The sequence below is a fragment of the Salmo salar genome, chromosome 15 (genome assembly GCF_965601325.2).
Source record: "Salmo salar chromosome 15, fSalSal1, whole genome shotgun sequence".
Lineage (NCBI taxonomy): Eukaryota > Metazoa > Chordata > Actinopteri > Salmoniformes > Salmonidae > Salmo > Salmo salar.
In genome coordinates, this window is record NC_138305.1 from 67,713,133 (window position 1) to 67,735,131 (window position 21,999).

General features: G+C 42.2%; 8 non-coding genes across 8 annotated transcripts; all 8 read right to left on the reverse strand.

Moving 5' to 3' along the window:
- Positions 1-7,468: 7,468 nt before the first annotated feature.
- On the reverse strand, positions 7,469-7,540 carry trnap-agg (transfer RNA proline (anticodon AGG)). The gene has a single exon. It is a non-coding gene; the product is annotated as a tRNA-Pro (tRNA).
- A 1,338-nt stretch (positions 7,541-8,878) lies between these two features.
- Positions 8,879-8,950, reverse strand: trnap-agg (transfer RNA proline (anticodon AGG)). The gene has a single exon. It is a non-coding gene; the product is annotated as a tRNA-Pro (tRNA).
- Positions 8,951-10,288: 1,338 nt separating this feature from the next.
- Positions 10,289-10,360, reverse strand: trnap-agg (transfer RNA proline (anticodon AGG)). The gene has a single exon. It is a non-coding gene; the product is annotated as a tRNA-Pro (tRNA).
- A 4,158-nt stretch (positions 10,361-14,518) lies between these two features.
- On the reverse strand, positions 14,519-14,590 carry trnap-agg (transfer RNA proline (anticodon AGG)). The gene has a single exon. It is a non-coding gene; the product is annotated as a tRNA-Pro (tRNA).
- A 1,338-nt stretch (positions 14,591-15,928) lies between these two features.
- On the reverse strand, positions 15,929-16,000 carry trnap-agg (transfer RNA proline (anticodon AGG)). Its single transcript has one exon. It is a non-coding gene; the product is annotated as a tRNA-Pro (tRNA).
- Positions 16,001-17,338: 1,338 nt separating this feature from the next.
- On the reverse strand, positions 17,339-17,410 carry trnap-agg (transfer RNA proline (anticodon AGG)). Its single transcript has one exon. It is a non-coding gene; the product is annotated as a tRNA-Pro (tRNA).
- A 2,748-nt stretch (positions 17,411-20,158) lies between these two features.
- On the reverse strand, positions 20,159-20,230 carry trnap-agg (transfer RNA proline (anticodon AGG)). Its single transcript has one exon. It is a non-coding gene; the product is annotated as a tRNA-Pro (tRNA).
- A 1,332-nt stretch (positions 20,231-21,562) lies between these two features.
- trnap-agg (transfer RNA proline (anticodon AGG)) lies at positions 21,563-21,634 on the reverse strand. Its single transcript has one exon. It is a non-coding gene; the product is annotated as a tRNA-Pro (tRNA).
- Positions 21,635-21,999: the final 365 nt, after the last annotated feature.

The window sequence follows — 21,999 nt, forward strand, 5'->3', positions numbered from 1 at the left end:
CTGGCGAGCACATGGAGGGCTGTGCGGCCCCCCAAAGAAATGCCACCCCACACCATGACTGACCCACCGCCAAATCGGTCATGCTGGAGGATGTTGCAGGCAGCAGAACGTTCTCCACGGCATCTCCAGACTCTGTCAAGTCTGTCACGTGCTCAGTGTGAACCTGCTTTCATCTGTGAAGAGCACAGGGCGCCAGTGGCGAATTTGCCAATCTTGGTATTCTCTGGCAAATGCCAAACGTCCTGCACGGTGTTGGGCTGTAAGCACAACCCCCACCTGTGGACGTCGGGCCCTCATACCACCCTCATGGAGTCTGTTTCTGACCGTTTGAGCAGACACATGCACATTTGTGGCCTGCTGGAGGTCATTTTGCAGGGCTCTGGCAGTGCTCCTCCTGCTCCTCCTTGCACAAAGGCGGAGGTAGTGGTCCTGCTGCTGGGTTGCTGCCCTCCTATGGCCTCCTCCACGTCTCCTGATGTACTGGCCTGTCTCCTGGTAGCGCCTCCATGCTCTGGACACTACGGTGACAGACACAGCAAACCTTCTTGCCACAGCTCGCATTGATGTGCCATCCTGTATGAGCTGCACTACCTGAGCCACTTGTGTGGGTTGTAGACTCCGTCTCATGCTACCACTAGAGTGAAAGCACCGCCAGCATTCAAAAGTGACCAAAACATCAGCCAGGAAGCATAGGAACTGAGACGTGGTCTGTGGTCACCACCTGCTGAACCACTCCTTTATTGGGGGTGTCTTGCTTATTGCCTATAATTTCCACCTGTTGTCTATTCCATTTGCACAACAGCATGTGAAATTTATTGTCAATCAGTGTTGCTTCCTAAGTGGACAGTTTGATTTCACAGAAGTGTGATTGACTTGGAGTTACATTGTGTTGTTTAAGTGTTCCCTTTATTTTTTTGAGCAGTGTATATTAGTAACTGACTGTCTCGGTCTCTCCAGATCTCCTAACAGTACTATTTCTAGGGTAAATTTTAGATCAATGCTATGCATTTTCAGCCATTCCTGAACCTGAGACCAGAAACAGGCTAATAAATAGTCTATTGATTCTGTATCCTCACAACAAAATCTGCAGAGCTTCGATGATTTTATGCCCCAAATATTCAACATTTTGTTGATGGCAAGAATTCTATATAATCATTTTAGCTGAAAAGCACGAAGTCTTGAATCTTGTGTTGTTGTCACGTCCTGGCCAGTATAAGGTTAATTGGTATTGTAGTTTGGTCAGGACGTGGCAGAGGGTATTCGTTTTATGTGGTTCGGGGTGGTGTGTTTGTTGAAGGGGCATTTGATTTAAGTATTCTGGGGTTTTTGGGCACTGTTTGGTTTTCATGTATTCTATGTTGAGTCTAGTGTGTCTGTTTCTATGTTTGGTTAATTGGGGTTGGGACTCTCAGTTGAAGGCAGGTGTTGTCTATTTGCCTTTGATTGAGAGTCCCATATATTAGGGTGTGTTTGTGTTTGTCATTTGTGGGAGATTGTTCCGTGTTTAGTGTGTCAACATTATAGGACTGTCAGTTTATCGTTCGTTCTCTTTTGTTGTTTTTGTGTTCATTTTGGAGTGAATAAATGTTCAAAATGAACAATCGCATGCCTGCTGCGTTTTGGTCCTCCATTTCTAGCGACGACCGTGACAGTTGTTTTATATATCAACTCATACACCCTGTACCATGGAATTGGTACATCAAAAATCTCTTCCCAACTATTTTGCAATCTGTATGGCACAGTTGTCAACATCTTCGTCCTCAAATGAAACTGGTATACTTTCATATTTATGCTATTTTTATTCCTCTGCCAGTTATGATCCTTTATATTGGGCAGACAGACCAGCTCCCTACATCCTCCCGCTGCCACCCACCTCCTCCATTTTTGGGACAATGCTGTAATCAATTGGTGTACTCTTGGATTGAGCAGAACTTCCCATACAATTCTGATAACTCCATGAAGGACATAACTCTACCATTACAATTTACAATATCATTTAAGAACAAAATACCCTTTTCAAACATCTTTCCCATAAATACAGGTATTTTATCAACCAGCACATTTGAGTTCAGCCATAATATTTGTTGTAATATTTGTTCTATCTTTTCAGGGGGATGAAATTGAAATTGTAGCCAGCTCTGCAATGCTTGTTTGAAAAAGACAGGTACTTAAAAAAAGCCAATTATTCTTAATACCAATGTCTAAACATGTCGAAGAGAATACAACACATTCTATTGAAACTATTTTTTCAAATTGGCTTATACTCCCCATCACACTGTCAACTTCATCTTGAACAGAGCAGAACAGAACAGAACAAACAACACAACAATACACTCCTTCACATATCACTCCATACACATAACTCAAGGTGTGTAAACTTCAATCCAAAACCTTAAGAGGACTACTCCCTCCCCCATTTTGACACATAACTCTTCATGTGAGTAAATTGTAAAAAAACAAACACTACTGGTCAAAAAATAAAACAAAGTTTAAAATAACAAAATCGAATTATAATCACTACCCTTAAGAACTCTGTAAAGAAAAATAATTGTACCCATCCGGTCATAGGAAAATAGACTTAAGGCAGCCTACCCTTAGTCAAAGGCAATGCCCTCTCCTTCTTCACATTGGTCCAAATCACAAATATGGCTAAGATCTATGAACTTCATCATAATTATCAATATTACAAATTACCTTAAATAAATTATCCAAATGGCTTTCCAATGAGGGTGACCAAACCACACTGGAATGTAAGGACAGAGGTCAGAGTTCATACAAATCGGATGACCACTCACTGGAAAGGGGAGACCCTCACGAACACGGTGGTGTTCTCAATTTGTCTCTACGTCCCCCACAAGTGTCAGGGGACTCGTCTGAAGTCGGAACACTCTATGTGCCAACTTCTGTTTGTAGAATCCAAAATCTTTGGCCTACAAACTAATGTGACCCCACTTGTCACAATGTTCTCCGTCTTGCCCTACGTTCCCCACAAGTGTCACGGGACTAATCTGAAGTTAACAGGTACTGATTAAAATGATAGATGTTTTAACCAGGGACCTCTCGCACCCTAAGCCATAATCGTACAACTATACCAACGATCCGTTTGGTCAAAGAATTTTCACTTTCCACAAAAATGACGGTCAGGATATGAATCGATGTCTCCATGTTGCTAGCGAGCTTGACACAGCATTGGTGGTATAGTGGTGCGCATAGATGCCTTCCAAGCAGTTGACCTGGGTTTGATTCCCGGCCAATGCAGAGCATGAGATATTCACTTGTTTTAGGGGCTGGGTGTCATTTCAAGTGTATTACATTGGAATCAATGTCCTTGTTCGTGGAAGTCAGATTTGCTCTTACTTTTTGCAGATTTTCTAAATGAAGTGCGACATTGAGCCAACTAGTGAATATCACAATAGATTAGCAGTCCATCGCCTAGCAATCTTCCAAACTGTTGACCAGGCTTCAGTTCAAATCTTTTGTATTTCATCTGCTGTGTCTTTCACATTCTGTCTTCTTAAGCCGCGACAGCAAACTGATGATGAGTGTTGTCAAATTAATATTGAGCAAAATGAGATCAATTAATATTTTAAAAGAGAAAATGAAAAAATAAAACTTCAAAAAGAATGGAGCTCATTTATTTTGAGTTGATTGATGCATCAGTACGCCAATCAAAGTAAACAAATGTAAAAAATACCCATTCAAATCGATCAGTTCAGTTTTCAACTAGAGAGATTGAGACGCGTCGTATCTGTCTCAAGCCTCCATAACTGTTTATGTTACACCACCACATCTGCAATGAAAGGTGGTGGAGCTAGAGCGGTGTTAGTCAAACCATGAGACATACCTATAATCGGTCTTCTCACAACAACATCTGTAGCTTCTGAACCGTTTGACCTACAAAATCGTATGACCACTCCCTGGAAAGGGGAGACCCTCACGAACACGGTGGTGTTCTCAATTTGTCTCTACGTCCCCCACAAGTGTCAGGCGACTCGTCTGAAGTCGGAACCCTTTATGTACCAACTTCTGTTTGTAGAATCCAAAACTTTGGGCTACAAACTAATGTGACCACACTTGTCACAATGTTCTCAGTTTTGCCCAACGTTCCCCAAAAGTGTCACGGGACTAATCTGAAGGTAACAGGTACTGATTAAAATGATATATTTTTTTAACCAGGGACCTCTCGCACCCTAAGCCATAATCGTACACCTACACCAACGAGCCGTTTGGTCAAAGAATTTTCACTTTCCACAAAAATGACGGTCAGGATATGAATCAATGTCTCCATGTTGCTAGCAAGCTTCACATAGCATTGGTGGTATAGTGGTGAGCATAGCTGCCTTCAAAGCAGTTGACCTGGGTTTGATTCCCGGCCAATACAGAGCATGAGATATTCACTAGTTTTAGGGGCTGGGTGTCATTTCAAGTGTATTACATTGGAATAAATGTTCGTGCAAGTCTGATTTGCTCGTACTTTTTGCAGGTTTTCTAAATGAAGTGCGACAATGAGCCAACTAGTGAATATCACAATAGATTAGCAGTCCATCGCCTAAACCATTCAGCCACCTCGTCCTGCGCCCAAGAGGTGGCTTTTTGCGACCAGCGGCCCGAGATCTGCCTGTCTGAGCTTGTTAAAAGATCTGCAAAAGGACTCATCCGGGATTTGAACCCTGGACCTCTCACACCCTAAGCTAGAATCATACCTCTACACCAACGAGCCTTACACTAGAATAAAATTGTTTTGCTTTCTGCGGCAATGACAATGAGGATATGGATTGTTGTTGTCCATGGTGCTTGGAAAGATTGAACCTCATGTGAGTGTTTGTGCTATACTTGTGAGCATAGCAGTCTTCCAAACTGTTGACCAGGCTTCAGTTCAAATCTTTTGTATTTCATCTGCTGTGTCTTTCACATTCTGTCTTCTTAAGCCGCGACAGCAAACTGATGATGAGTGTTGACAAATTAATATTGAGCAAAATGAGATCAATTAATATTTTAAAAGAGAAAATGAAAAAATAAAACTTCAAAAAGAATGGAGCTCATTTATTTTGAGTTGATTGATGCATCAGTACACCAATCAAAGTAAACAAATGTAAAAAATACCCATTCAAATCGATCAGTTTAGTTTTCAACTAGAGAGATTGAGACGCGTCGTATCTGTCTCAAGCCTCCATAACTGTTTATGTTACACCACCACATCTGCAATGAAAGGTGGTGGAGCTAGAGCGGTGTTAGTCAAACCATGAGACATACCTATAATCGGTCTTCTCACAAAAACATCTGTAGCTTCTGAACCGTTTGACCTACAAAATCGTATGACCACTCCCTGGAAAGGGGAGACCCTCACGAACACGGTGGTGTTCTCAATTTGTCTCTACGTCCCCCACAAGTGTCAGGGGACTCGTCTGAAGTCGGAACCCTTTATGTACCAACTTCTGTTTGTAGAATCCAAAATCTTTGGGCTACAAACTAATGTGACCGCACTTGTCACAATGTTCTCAGTTTTGCCCAACGTTCCCCAAAAGTGTCACGGGACTAATCTGAAGGTAACAGGTACTGATTAAAATGATAGATTTTTTTAACCAGGGACCTCTCGCACCCTAAGCCATAATCGTACACCTACACCAACGATCCGTTTGGTCAAAGAATTTTCACTTTCCACAAAAATGACGGTCAGGATATGAATCAATGTCTCCATGTTCGTAGCAAGCTTCACATAGCATTGGTGGTATAGTGGTGAGCATAGCTGCCTTCAAAGCAGTTGACCTGGGTTTGATTCCCGGCCAATACAGAGCATGAGATATTCACTAGTTTTAGGGGCTGGGTGTCATTTCAAGTGTATTACATTGGAATAAATGTTCGTGCAAGTCCGATTTGCTCTTACTTTTTGCAGGTTTTCTAAATGAAGTGCGACAATGAGCCAACTGGTGAATATCACAATAGATTAGCAGTCCATCGCCTAAACCATTCAGCCACCTCGTCCTGCGCCCAAGAGGTGGCTGTTTGCGACCAGCGGCCCGAGATCTGCCTGTCTGAGCTTGTTAAAAGATCTGCAAAAGGACTCATCCGGGATTTGAACCCTGGACCTCTCACACCCTAAGCTAGAATCATACCTCTACACCAACGAGCCTTACACTAGAATAAAATTGCTTTGCTTTCTGCGGCAATGACAATGAGGATATGGATTGTTGTTGTCCATGGTGCTTGGAAAGATTGAACCTCATGTGAGTGTTTGTGCTATACTTGTGAGCATAGCAGTCTTCCAAACTGTTGACCAGGCTTCAGTTCAAATCTTTTGTATTTCATCTGCTGTGTCTTTCACATTCTGTCTTCTTAAGCCGCGACAGCAAACTGATGATGAGTGTTGACAAATTAATATTGAGCAAAATGAGATCAATTAATATTTTAAAAGAGAAAATGAAAAAATAAAACTTCAAAAAGAATGGAGCTCATTTATTTTGAGTTGATTGATGCATCAGTACACCAATCAAAGTAAACAAATGTAAAAAATACCCATTCAAATCGATCAGTTTAGTTTTCAACTAGAGAGATTGAGACGCGTCGTATCTGTCTCAAGCCTCCATAACTGTTTATGTTACACCACCACATCTGCAATGAAAGGTGGTGGAGCTAGAGCGGTGTTAGTCAAACCATGAGACATACCTATAATCGGTCTTCTCACAAAAACATCTGTAGCTTCTGAACCGTTTGACCTACAAAATCGTATGACCACTCCCTGGAAAGGTGAGACCCTCACGAACACGGTGGTGTTCTCAATTTGTCTCTACGTCCCCCACAAGTGTCAGGGGACTCGTCTGAAGTCGGAACCCTTTATGTACCAACTTCTGTTTGTAGAATCCAAAATCTTTGGGCTACAAACTAATGTGACCGCACTTGTCACAATGTTCTCAGTTTTGCCCAACGTTCCCCAAAAGTGTCACGGGACTAATCTGAAGGTAACAGGTACTGATTAAAATGATAGATTTTTTTAACCAGGGACCTCTCGCACCCTAAGCCATAATCGTACACCTACACCAACGATCCGTTTGGTCAAAGAATTTTCACTTTCCACAAAAATGACGGTCAGGATATGAATCGATGTCTCCATGTTGCTAGCAAGCTTCACATAGCATTGGTGGTATAGTGGTGAGCATAGCTGCCTTCAAAGCAGTTGACCTGGGTTTGATTCCCGGCCAATACAGAGCGTGAGATATTCACTCGTTTTAGGGGCTGGGTGTCATTTCAAGTGTATTACATTGGAATAAATGTTCGTGCAAGTCCGATTTGCTCTTACTTTTTGCAGGTTTTCTAAATGAAGTGCGACAATGAGCCAACTAGTGAATATCACAATAGATTAGCAGTCCATCGCCTAAACCATTCAGCCACCTCGTCCTGCGCCCAAGAGGTGGCTGTTTGCGACCAGCGGCCCGAGATCTGCCTGTCTGAGCTTGTTAAAAGATCTGCAAAAGGACTCATCCGGGATTTGAACCCGGGACCTCTCGCACCCTAAGCTAGAATCATACCCCTAGACCAACGAGTCTTACACAAGAATAAAGTTGTTTTGCTTTCTGCGGCAATGACAATGAGGATATGGATTGTTGTTGTCCATGGTGCTTGGAAAGATTGAACCTCATGTGAGTGTTTGTGCTATACTTGTGAGCATAGCAGTCTTCCAAACTGTTGACCAGGCTTCAGTTCAAATCTTTTGTATTTCATCTGCTGTGTCTTTCACATTCTGTCTTCTTAAGCCGCGACAGCAAACTGATGATGAGTGTTGACAAATTAATATTGAGCAAAATGAGATCAATTAATATTTTAAAAGAGAAAATGAAAAAATAAAACTTCAAAAAGAATGGAGCTCATTTATTTTGAGTTGATTGATGCATCAGTACGCCAATCAAAGTAAACAAATGTAAAAAATACCCATTCAAATCGATCAGTTCAGTTTTCAACTAGAGAGATTGAGACGCGTCGTATCTGTCTCAAGCCTCCATAACTGTTTATGTTACACCACCACATCTGCAATGAAAGGTGGTGGAGCTAGAGCGGTGTTAGTCAAACCATGAGACCTACCTATAATCGGTCTTCTCACAACAACATCTGTAGCTTCTGAACCGTTTGACCTACAAAATCGTATGACCACTCCCTGGAAAGGGGAGGCCCTCAAGAACACGGTGGTGTTCTCAATTTGTCTCTACGTCCCCCACAAGTGTCAGGGGACTCGTCTGAAGTCGGAACCCTTTATGTACCAACTTCTGTTTGTAGAATCCAAAATCTTTGGGCTACAAACTAATGTGACCGCACTTGTCACAATGTTCTCAGTTTTGCCCAACGTTCCCCAAAAGTGTCACGGGACTAATCTGAAGGTAACAGGTACTGATTAAAATGATAGATTTTTTTAACCAGGGACCTCTCGCACCCTAAGCCATAATCGTACACCTACACCAACGATCCGTTTGGTCAAAGAATTTTCACTTTCCACAAAAATTACGGTCAGGATATGAATCAATGTCTCCATGTTGCTAGCAAGCTTCACATAGCATTGGTGGTATAGTGGTGAGCATAGCTGCCTTCAAAGCAGTTGACCTGGGTTTGATTCCCGGCCAATACAGAGCGTGAGATATTCACTAGTTTTAGGGGCTGGGTGTCATTTCAAGTGTATTACATTGGAATAAATGTTCGTGCAAGTCCGATTTGCTCTTACTTTTTGCAGGTTTTCTAAATGAAGTGCGACAATGAGCCAACTAGTGAATATCACAATAGATTAGCAGTCCATCGCCTAAACCATTCAGCCACCTCGTCCTGCGCCCAAGAGGTGGCTGTTTGCGACCAGCGGCCCGAGATCTGCCTGTCTGAGCTTGTTAAAAGATCTGCAAAAGGACTCATCCGGGATTTGAACCCGGGACCTCTCGCACCCTAAGCTAGAATCATACCCCTAGACCAACGAGTCTTACACAAGAATAAAGTTGTTTTGCTTTCTGCGGCAATGACAATGAGGATATGGATTGTTGTTGTCCATGGTGCTTGGAAAGATTGAACCTCATGTGAGTGTTTGTGCTATACTTGTGAGCATAGCAGTCTTCCAAACTGTTGACCAGGCTTCAGTTCAAATCTTTTGTATTTCATCTGCTGTGTCTTTCACATTCTGTCTTCTTAAGCCGCGACAGCAAACTGATGATGAGTGTTGACAAATTAATATTGAGCAAAATGAGATCAATTAATATTTTAAAAGAGAAAATGAAAAAATAAAACTTCAAAAAGAATGGAGCTCATTTATTTTGAGTTGATTGATGCATCAGTACGCCAATCAAAGTAAACAAATGTAAAAAATACCCATTCAAATCGATCAGTTCAGTTTTCAACTAGAGAGATTGAGACGCGTCGTATCTGTCTCAAGCCTCCATAACTGTTTATGTTACACCACCACATCTGCAATGAAAGGTGGTGGAGCTAGAGCGGTGTTAGTCAAACCATGAGACATACCTATAATCGGTCTTCTCACAACAACATCTGTAGCTTCTGAACCGTTTGACCTACAAAATCGTATGACCACTCCCTGGAAAGGGGAGGCCCTCAAGAACACGGTGGTGTTCTCAATTTGTCTCTACGTCCCCCACAAGTGTCAGGGGACTCGTCTGAAGTCGGAACCCTTTATGTACCAACTTCTGTTTGTAGAATCCAAAATCTTTGGGCTACAAACTAATGTGACCGCACTTGTCACAATGTTCTCAGTTTTGCCCAACGTTCCCCAAAAGTGTCACGGGACTAATCTGAAGGTAACAGGTACTGATTAAAATGATAGATTTTTTTAACCAGGGACCTCTCGCACCCTAAGCCATAATCGTACACCTACACCAACGATCCGTTTGGTCAAAGAATTTTCACTTTCCACAAAAATTACGGTCAGGATATGAATCAATGTCTCCATGTTGCTAGCAAGCTTCACATAGCATTGGTGGTATAGTGGTGAGCATAGCTGCCTTCAAAGCAGTTGACCTGGGTTTGATTCCCGGCCAATACAGAGCGTGAGATATTCACTAGTTTTAGGGGCTGGGTGTCATTTCAAGTGTATTACATTGGAATAAATGTTCGTGCAAGTCCGATTTGCTCTTACTTTTTGCAGGTTTTCTAAATGAAGTGCGACAATGAGCCAACTAGTGAATATCACAATAGATTAGCAGTCCATCGCCTAAACCATTCAGCCACCTCGTCCTGCGCCCAAGAGGTGGCTGTTTGCGACCAGCGGCCCGAGATCTGCCTGTCTGAGCTTGTTAAAAGATCTGCAAAAGGACTCATCCGGGATTTGAACCCGGGACCTCTCGCACCCTAAGCTAGAATCATACCCCTAGACCAACGAGTCTTACACAAGAATAAAGTTGTTTTGCTTTCTGCGGCAATGACAATGAGGATATGGATTGTTGTTGTCCATGGTGCTTGGAAAGATTGAACCTCATGTGAGTGTTTGTGCTATACTTGTGAGCATAGCAGTCTTCCAAACTGTTGACCAGGCTTCAGTTCAAATCTTTTGTATTTCATCTGCTGTGTCTTTCACATTCTGTCTTCTTAAGCCGCGACAGCAAACTGATGATGAGTGTTGACAAATTAATATTGAGCAAAATGAGATCAATTAATATTTTAAAAGAGAAAATGAAAAAATAAAACTTCAAAAAGAATGGAGCTCATTTATTTTGAGTTGATTGATGCATCAGTACGCCAATCAAAGTAAACAAATGTAAAAAATACCCATTCAAATCGATCAGTTCAGTTTTCAACTAGAGAGATTGAGACGCGTCGTATCTGTCTCAAGCCTCCATAACTGTTTATGTTACACCACCACATCTGCAATGAAAGGTGGTGGAGCTAGAGCGGTGTTAGTCAAACCATGAGACATACCTATAATCGGTCTTCTCACAACAACATCTGTAGCTTCTGAACCGTTTGACCTACAAAATCGTATGACCACTCCCTGGAAAGGGGAGACCCTCACGAACACGGTGGTGTTCTCAATTTGTCTCTACGTCCCCCACAAGTGTCAGGGGACTCGTCTGAAGTCGGAACCCTTTATGTACCAACTTCTGTTTGTAGAATCCAAAATCTTTGGGCTACAAACTAATGTGACCGCACTTGTCACAATGTTCTCAGTTTTGCCCAACGTTCCCCAAAAGTGTCACGGGACTAATCTGAAGGTAACAGGTACTGATTAAAATGATAGATTTTTTTAACCAGGGACCTCTCGCACCCTAAGCCATAATCGTACACCTACACCAACGATCCGTTTGGTCAAAGAATTTTCACTTTCCACAAAAATGACGGTCAGGATATGAATCAATGTCTCCATGTTGCTAGCAAGCTTCACATAGCATTGGTGGTATAGTGGTGAGCATAGCTGCCTTCAAAGCAGTTGACCTGGGTTTGATTCCCGGCCAATACAGAGCATGAGATATTCACTAGTTTTAGGGGCTGGGTGTCATTTCAAGTGTATTACATTGGAATAAATGTTCGTGCAAGTCCGATTTGCTCTTACTTTTTGCAGGTTTTCTAAATGAAGTGCGACAATGAGCCAACTAGTGAATATCACAATAGATTAGCAGTCCATCGCCTAAACCATTCAGCCACCTCGTCCTGCGCCCAAGAGGTGGCTGTTTGCGACCAGCGGCCCGAGATCTGCCTGTCTGAGCTTGTTAAAAGATCTGCAAAAGGACTCATCCGGGATTTGAACCCGGGACCTCTCACACCCTAAGCTAGAATCATACCTCTACACCAACGAGCCTTACACAAGAATAAAATTGTTTTGCTTTCTGCGGCAATGACAATGAGGATATGGATTGTTGTTGTCCATGGTGCTTGGAAAGATTGAACCTCATGTGAGTGTTTGTGCTATACTTGTGAGCATAGCAGTCTTCCAAACTGTTGACCAGGCTTCAGTTCAAATCTTTTGTATTTCATCTGCTGTGTCTTTCACATTCTGTCTTCTTAAGCCGCGACAGCAAACTGATGATGAGTGTTGACAAATTAATATTGAGCAAAATGAGATCAATTAATATTTTAAAAGAGAAAATGAAAAAATAAAACTTCAAAAAGAATGGAGCTCATTTATTTTGAGTTGATTGATGCATCAGTACGCCAATCAAAGTAAACAAATGTAAAAAATACCCATTCAAATCGATCAGTTTAGTTTTCAACTAGAGAGATTGAGACGCGTCGTATCTGTCTCAAGCCTCCATAACTGTTTATGTTACACCACCACATCTGCAATGAAAGGTGGTGGAGCTAGAGCGGTGTTAGTCAAACCATGAGACATACCTATAATCGGTCTTCTCACAAAAACATCTGTAGCTTCTGAACCGTTTGACCTACAAAATCGTATGACCACTCCCTGGAAAGGGGAGACCCTCACGAACACGGTGGTGTTCTCAATTTGTCTCTACGTCCCCCACAAGTGTCAGGGGACTCGTCTGAAGTCGGAACCCTTTATGTACCAACTTCTGTTTGTAGAATCCAAAATCTTTGGGCTACAAACTAATGTGACCGCACTTGTCACAATGTTCTCAGTTTTGCCCAACGTTCCCCAAAAGTGTCACGGGACTAATCTGAAGGTAACAGGTACTGATTAAAATGATAGATTTTTTTAACCAGGGACCTCTCGCACCCTAAGCCATAATCGTACACCTACACCAACGATCCGTTTGGTCAAAGAATTTTCACTTTCCACAAAAATGACGGTCAGGATATGAATCAATGTCTCCATGTTCGTAGCAAGCTTCACATAGCATTGGTGGTATAGTGGTGAGCATAGCTGCCTTCAAAGCAGTTGACCTGGGTTTGATTCCCGGCCAATACAGAGCATGAGATATTCACTAGTTTTAGGGGCTGGGTGTCATTTCAAGTGTATTACATTGGAATAAATGTTCGTGCAAGTCCGATTTGCTCTTACTTTTTGCAGGTTTTCTAAATGAAGTGCGACAATGAGCCAACTGGTGAATATCACAATAGATTAGCAGTCCATCGCCTAAACCATTCAGCCACCTCGTCCTGCGCCCAAGAGGTGGCTGTTTGCGACCAGCGGCCCGAGATCTGCCTGTCTGAGCTTGTTAAAAGATCTGCAAAAGGACTCATCCGGGATTTGAACCCGGGACCTCTCACACCCTAAGCTAGAATCATACCTCTACACCAACGAGCCTTACACAAGAATAAAATTGTTTTGCTTTCTGCGGCAATGACAATGAGGATATGGATTGTTGTTGTCCATGGTGCTTGGAAAGATTGAACCTCATGTGAGTGTTTGTGCTATACTTGTGAGCATAGCAGTCTTCCAAACTGTTGACCAGGCTTCAGTTCAAATCTTTTGTATTTCATCTGCTGTGTCTTTCACATTCTGTCTTCTTAAGCCGCGACAGCAAACTGATGATGAGTGTTGACAAATTAATATTGAGCAAAATGAGATCAATTAATATTTTAAAAGAGAAAATGAAAAAATAAAACTTCAAAAAGAATGGAGCTCATTTATTTTGAGTTGATTGATGCATCAGTACGCCAATCAAAGTAAACAAATGTAAAAAATACCCATTCAAATCGATCAGTTTAGTTTTCAACTAGAGAGATTGAGACGCGTCGTATCTGTCTCAAGCCTCCATAACTGTTTATGTTACACCACCACATCTGCAATGAAAGGTGGTGGAGCTAGAGCGGTGTTAGTCAAACCATGAGACATACCTATAATCGGTCTTCTCACAAAAACATCTGTAGCTTCTGAACCGTTTGACCTACAAAATCGTATGACCACTCCCTGGAAAGGGGAGACCCTCACGAACACGGTGGTGTTCTCAATTTGTCTCTACGTCCCCCACAAGTGTCAGGGGACTCGTCTGAAGTCGGAACCCTTTATGTACCAACTTCTGTTTGTAGAATCCAAAATCTTTGGGCTACAAACTAATGTGACCGCACTTGTCACAATGTTCTCAGTTTTGCCCAACGTTCCCCAAAAGTGTCACGGGACTAATCTGAAGGTAACAGGTACTGATTAAAATGATAGATTTTTTTAACCAGGGACCTCTCGCACCCTAAGCCATAATCGTACACCTACACCAACGATCCGTTTGGTCAAAGAATTTTCACTTTCCACAAAAATGACGGTCAGGATATGAATCAATGTCTCCATGTTGCTAGCAAGCTTCACATAGCATTGGTGGTATAGTGGTGAGCATAGCTGCCTTCAAAGCAGTTGACCTGGGTTTGATTCCCGGCCAATACAGAGCATGAGATATTCACTAGTTTTAGGGGCTGGGTGTCATTTCAAGTGTATTACATTGGAATAAATGTTCGTGCAAGTCCGATTTGCTCTTACTTTTTGCAGGTTTTCTAAATGAAGTGCGACAATGAGCCAACTAGTGAATATCACAATAGATTAGCAGTCCATCGCCTAAACCATTCAGCCACCTCGTCCTGCGCCCAAGAGGTGGCTGTTTGCGACCAGCGGCCCGAGATCTGCCTGTCTGAGCTTGTTAAAAGATCTGCAAAAGGACTCATCCGGGATTTGAACCCGGGACCTCTCGCACCCTAAGCTAGAATCATACCCCTAGACCAACGAGCCTTACACAAGAATAAAATTGTTTTGCTTTCTGCGGCAATGACAATGAGGATATGGATTGTTGTTGTCCATGGTGCTTGGAAAGATTGAACCTCATGTGAGTGTTTGTGCTATACTTGTGAGCATAGCAGTCTTCCAAACTGTTGACCAGGCTTCAGTTCAAATCTTTTGTATTTCATCTGCTGTGTCTTTCACATTCTGTCTTCTTAAGCCGCGACAGCAAACTGATGATGAGTGTTGACAAATTAATATTGAGCAAAATGAGATCAATTAATATTTTAAAAGAGAAAATGAAAAAATAAAACTTCAAAAAGAATGGAGCTCATTTATTTTGAGTTGATTGATGCATCAGTACGCCAATCAAAGTAAACAAATGTAAAAAATACCCATTCAAATCGATCAGTTCAGTTTTCAACTAGAGAGATTGAGACGCGTCGTATCTGTCTCAAGCCTCCATAACTGTTTATGTTACACCACCACATCTGCAATGAAAGGTGGTGGAGCTAGAGCGGTGTTAGTCAAACCATGAGACATACCTATAATCGGTCTTCTCACAAAAACATCTGTAGCTTCTGAACCGTTTGACCTACAAAATCGTATGACCACTCCCTGGAAAGGGGAGACCCTCACGAACACGGTGGTGTTCTCAATTTGTCTCTACGTCCCCCACAAGTGTCAGGGGACTCGTCTGAAGTCGGAACCCTTTATGTACCAACTTCTGTTTGTAGAATCCAAAATCTTTGGGCTACAAACTAATGTGACCGCACTTGTCACAATGTTCTCAGTTTTGCCCAACGTTCCCCAAAAGTGTCACGGGACTAATCTGAAGGTAACAGGTACTGATTAAAATGATAGATTTTTTTAACCAGGGACCTCTCGCACCCTAAGCCATAATCGTACACCTACACCAACGATCCGTTTGGTCAAAGAATTTTCACTTTCCACAAAAATGACGGTCAGGATATGAATCAATGTCTCCATGTTGCTAGCAAGCTTCACATAGCATTGGTGGTATAGTGGTGAGCATAGCTGCCTTCAAAGCAGTTGACCTGGGTTTGATTCCCGGCCAATACAGAGCATGAGATATTCACTAGTTTTAGGGGCTGGGTGTCATTTCAAGTGTATTACATTGGAATAAATGTTCGTGCAAGTCCGATTTGCTCTTACTTTTTGCAGGTTTTCTAAATGAAGTGCGACAATGAGCCAACTAGTGAATATCACAATAGATTAGCAGTCCATCGCCTAAACCATTCAGCCACCTCGTCCTGCGCCCAAGAGGTGGCTGTTTGCGACCAGCGGCCCGAGATCTGCCTGTCTGAGCTTGTTAAAAGATCTGCAAAAGGACTCATCCGGGATTTGAACCCGGGACCTCTCGCACCCTAAGCTAGAATCATACCCCTAGACCAACGAGCCTTACACAAGAATAAAATTGTTTTGCTTTCTGCGGCAATGACAATGAGGATATGGATTGTTGTTGTCCATGGTGCTTGGAAAGATTGAACCTCATGTGAGTGTTTGTGCTATACTTGTGAGCATAGCAGTCTTCCAAACTGTTGACCAGGCTTCAGTTCAAATCTTTTGTATTTCATCTGCTGTGTCTTTCACATTCTGTCTTCTTAAGCCGCGACAGCAAACTGATGATGAGTGTTGACAAATTAATATTGAGCAAAATGAGATCAATTAATATTTTAAAAGAGAAAATGAAAAAATAAAACTTCAAAAAGAATGGAGCTCATTTATTTTGAGTTGATTGATGCATCAGTACGCCAATCAAAGTAAACAAATGTAAAAAATACCCATTCAAATCGATCAGTTCAGTTTTCAACTAGAGAGATTGAGACGCGTCGTATCTGTCTCAAGCCTCCATAACTGTTTATGTTACACCACCACATCTGCAATGAAAGGTGGTGGAGCTAGAGCGGTGTTAGTCAAACCATGAGACATACCTATAATCGGTCTTCTCACAAAAACATCTGTAGCTTCTGAACCGTTTGACCTACAAAATCGTATGACCACTCCCTGGAAAGGGGAGACCCTCAAGAACACGGTGGTGTTCTCAATTTGTCTCTACGTCCCCCACAAGTGTCAGGGGACTCGTCTGAAGTCGGAACCCTTTATGTACCAACTTCTGTTTGTAGAATCCAAAATCTTTGGGCTACAAACTAATGTGACCGCACTTGTCACAATGTTCTCAGTTTTGCCCAACGTTCCCCAAAAGTGTCACGGGACTAATCTGAAGGTAACAGGTACTGATTAAAATGATAGATTTTTTTAACCAGGGACCTCTCGCACCCTAAGCCATAATCGTACACCTACACCAACGATCCGTTTGGTCAAAGAATTTTCACTTTCCACAAAAATGACGGTCAGGATATGAATCAATGTCTCCATGTTGCTAGCAAGCTTCACATAGCATTGGTGGTATAGTGGTGAGCATAGCTGCCTTCAAAGCAGTTGACCTGGGTTTGATTCCCGGCCAATACAGAGCATGAGATATTCACTAGTTTTAGGGGCTGGGTGTCATTTCAAGTGTATTACATTGGAATAAATGTTCGTGCAAGTCCGATTTGCTCTTACTTTTTGCAGGTTTTCTAAATGAAGTGCGACAATGAGCCAACTAGTGAATATCACAATAGATTAGCAGTCCATCGCCTAAACCATTCAGCCACCTCGTCCTGCGCCCAAGAGGTGGCTGTTTGCGACCAGCGGCCCGAGATCTGCCTGTCTGAGCTTGTTAAAAGATCTGCAAAAGGACTCATCCGGGATTTGAACCCGGGACCTCTCGCACCCTAAGCTAGAATCATACCCCTAGACCAACGAGCCTTACACAAGAATAAAATTGTTTTGCTTTCTGCGGCAATGACAATGAGGATATGGATTGTTGTTGTCCATGGTGCTTGGAAAGATTGAACCTCATGTGAGTGTTTGTGCTATACTTGTGAGCATAGCAGTCTTCCAAACTGTTGACCAGGCTTCAGTTCAAATCTTTTGTATTTCATCTGCTGTGTCTTTCACATTCTGTCTTCTTAAGCCGCGACAGCAAACTGATGATGAGTGTTGACAAATTAATATTGAGCAAAATGAGATCAATTAATATTTTAAAAGAGAAAATGAAAAAATAAAACTTCAAAAAGAATGGAGCTCATTTATTTTGAGTTGATTGATGCATCAGTACGCCAATCAAAGTAAACAAATGTAAAAAATACCCATTCAAATCGATCAGTTCAGTTTTCAACTAGAGAGATTGAGACGCGTCGTATCTGTCTCAAGCCTCCATAACTGTTTATGTTACACCACCACATCTGCAATGAAAGGTGGTGGAGCTAGAGCGGTGTTAGTCAAACCATGAGACATACCTATAATCGGTCTTCTCACAAAAACATCTGTAGCTTCTGAACCGTTTGACCTACAAAATCGTATGACCACTCCCTGGAAAGGGGAGACCCTCACGAACACGGTGGTGTTCTCAATTTGTCTCTACGTCCCCCACAAGTGTCAGGGGACTCGTCTGAAGTCGGAACCCTTTATGTACCAACTTCTGTTTGTAGAATCCAAAATCTTTGGGCTACAAACTAATGTGACCGCACTTGTCACAATGTTCTCAGTTTTGCCCAACGTTCCCCAAAAGTGTCACGGGACTAATCTGAAGGTAACAGGTACTGATTAAAATGATAGATTTTTTTAACCAGGGACCTCTCGCACCCTAAGCCATAATCGTACACCTACACCAACGATCCGTTTGGTCAAAGAATTTTCACTTTCCACAAAAATGACGGTCAGGATATGAATCAATGTCTCCATGTTGCTAGCAAGCTTCACATAGCATTGGTGGTATAGTGGTGAGCATAGCTGCCTTCAAAGCAGTTGACCTGGGTTTGATTCCCGGCCAATACAGAGCATGAGATATTCACTAGTTTTACGGGCTGGGTGTCATTTCAAGTGTATTACATTGGAATAAATGTTCGTGCAAGTCCGATTTGCTCTTACTTTTTGCAGGTTTTCTAAATGAAGTGCGACAATGAGCCAACTAGTGAATATCACAATAGATTAGCAGTCCATCGCCTAAACCATTCAGCCACCTCGTCCTGCGCCCAAGAGGTGGCTGTTTGCGACCAGCGGCCCGAGATCTGCCTGTCTGAGCTTGTTAAAAGATCTGCAAAAGGACTCATCCGGGATTTGAACCCGGGACCTCTCACACCCTAAGCTAGAATCATACCTCTACACCAACGAGCCTTACACAAGAATAAAATTGTTTTGCTTTCTGCGGCAATGACAATGAGGATATGGATTGTTGTTGTCCATGGTGCTTGGAAAGATTGAACCTCATGTGAGTGTTTGTGCTATACTTGTGAGCATAGCAGTCTTCCAAACTGTTGACCAGGCTTCAGTTCAAATCTTTTGTATTTCATCTGCTGTGTCTTTCACATTCTGTCTTCTTAAGCCGCGACAGCAAACTGATGATGAGTGTTGACAAATTAATATTGAGCAAAATGAGATCAATTAATATTTTAAAAGAGAAAATGAAAAAATAAAACTTCAAAAAGAATGGAGCTCATTTATTTTGAGTTGATTGATGCATCAGTACGCCAATCAAAGTAAACAAATGTAAAAAATACCCATTCAAATCGATCAGTTCAGTTTTCAACTAGAGAGATTGAGACGCGTCGTATCTGTCTCAAGCCTCCATAACTGTTTATGTTACACCACCACATCTGCAATGAAAGGTGGTGGAGCTAGAGCGGTGTTAGTCAAACCATGAGACATACCTATAATCGGTCTTCTCACAAAAACATCTGTAGCTTCTGAACCGTTTGACCTACAAAATCGTATGACCACTCCCTGGAAAGGGGAGACCCTCACGAACACGGTGGTGTTCTCAATTTGTCTCTACGTCCCCCACAAGTGTCAGGGGACTCGTCTGAAGTCGGAACCCTTTATGTACCAACTTCTGTTTGTAGAATCCAAAATCTTTGGGCTACAAACTAATGTGACCGCACTTGTCACAATGTTCTCAGTTTTGCCCAACGTTCCCCAAAAGTGTCACGGGACTAATCTGAAGGTAACAGGTACTGATTAAAATGATAGATTTTTTTAACCAGGGACCTCTCGCACCCTAAGCCATAATCGTACACCTACACCAACGATCCGTTTGGTCAAAGAATTTTCACTTTCCACAAAAATGACGGTCAGGATATGAATCAATGTCTCCATGTTGCTAGCGAGCTTCACACAGCATTGGTGGTATAGTGGTGAGCATAGCTGCCTTCAAAGCAGTTGACCTGGGTTTGATTCCCGGCCAATGCAGAGCATGAGATATTCACTAGTTTTACGGGCTGGGTGTCATTTCAAGTGTATTACATTGGAATAAATGTTCGTGCAAGTCCGATTTGCTCTTACTTTTTGCAGGTTTTCTAAATGAAGTGCGACAATGAGCCAACTAGTGAATATCACAATAGATTAGCAGTCCATCGCCTAAACCATTCAGCCACCTCGTCCTGCGCCCAAGAGGTGGCTGTTTGCGACCAGCGGCCCGAGATCTGCCTGTCTGAGCTTGTTAAAAGATCTGCAAAAGGACTCATCCGGGATTTGAACCCGGGACCTCTCGCACCCTAAGCTAGAATCATACCCCTAGACCAACGAGCCTTACACAAGAATAAAATTGTTTTGCTTTCTGCGGCAATGACAATGAGGATATGGATTGTTGTTGTCCATGGTGCTTGGAAAGATTGAACCTCATGTGAGTGTTTGTGCTATACTTGTGAGCATAGCAGTCTTCCAAACTGTTGACCAGGCTTCAGTTCAAATCTTTTGTATTTCATCTGCTGTGTCTTTCACATTCTGTCTTCTTAAGCCGCGACAGCAAACTGATGATGAGTGTTGACAAATTAATATTGAGCAAAATGAGATCAATTAATATTTTAAAAGAGAAAATGAAAAAATAAAACTTCAAAAAGAATGGAGCTCATTTATTTTGAGTTGATTGATGCATCAGTACACCAATCAAAGTAAACAAATGTAAAAAATACCCATTCAAATCGATCAGTTTAGTTTTCAACTAGAGAGATTGAGACGCGTCGTATCTGTCTCAAGCCTCCATAACTGTTTATGTTACACCACCACATCTGCAATGAAAGGTGGTGGAGCTAGAGCGGTGTTAGTCAAACCATGAGACATACCTATAATCGGTCTTCTAACAAAAGCATCTGTAGCTTCTGAACCGTTTGACCTACAAAATCGTATGACCACTCCCTGGAAAGGGGAGACCCTCACGAACACGGTGGTGTTCTCAATTTGTCTCTGCGTCCCCCACAAGTGTCAGGGGACTCGTCTGAAGTCGGAACCCTTTATGTACCAACTTCTGTTTGTAGAATCCAAAATCTTTGGGCTACAAACTAATGTGACCGCACTTGTCACAATGTTCTCAGTTTTGCCCAACGTTCCCCAAAAGTGTCACGGGACTAATCTGAAGGTAACAGGTACTGATTAAAATGATAGATTTTTTTAACCAGGGACCTCTCTAAGCCATAATCGTACACCTTCACTAACGATCCGTTTGGTCAAAGAATTTTCACTTTCCACAAAAATGACGGTCAGGATATGAATCGATGTCTCCATGTTGCTAGCGAGCTTCACACAGCATTGGTGGTATAGTGGTGCGCATAGATGCCTTCCAAGCAGTTGAGCTGGGTTTGATTCCCGGCCAATGCAGAGCATGATATATTCACTAGTTTTAGGGGCTGGGTGTCATTTAAAGTGTATTACATTGGAATCAATGTTCGTGGAAGTCCGATTTGCTCTTACTTTTTGCAGGTTTTCTAAATGAAGTGCGACAATGAGCCAACTAGTGAATATCACAATAGATTAGCAGTCCATCGCCTAAACCATTCAGCCACCTCGTCCTGCGCCCAAGAGGTGGCTGTTTGCGACCAGCGGCCCGAGATCTGCCTGTCTGAGCTTGTTAAAAGATCTGCAAAAGGACTCATCCGGGATTTGAACCCGGGACCTCTCGCACCCTAAGCGAGAATCATACCCCTAGACCAACGAGCCTTACACAAGAATAAAATTGTTTTGCTTTCTGCGGCAATGACAATGAGGATATCCATTGTTGTTGTCCATGGTGCTTGGAAAGATTGAACCTCATGTGAGTGTTTGTGCTATACTTGTGAGCATAGCAGTCTTCCAAACTGTTGACCAGGCTTCAGTTCAAATCTTTTGTATTTCATCTGCTGTGTCTTTCACATTCTGTCTTCTTAAGCTGCGACAGCAAACTGATGATGAGTGTTGACAAATTAATATTGAGCAAAATGAGATCAATTAATATTTTAAAAGAGAAAATGAAAAAATAAAACTTCAAAAAGAATGGAGCTCATTTATTTTGAGTTGATTGATGCATCAGTACGCCAATCAAAGTA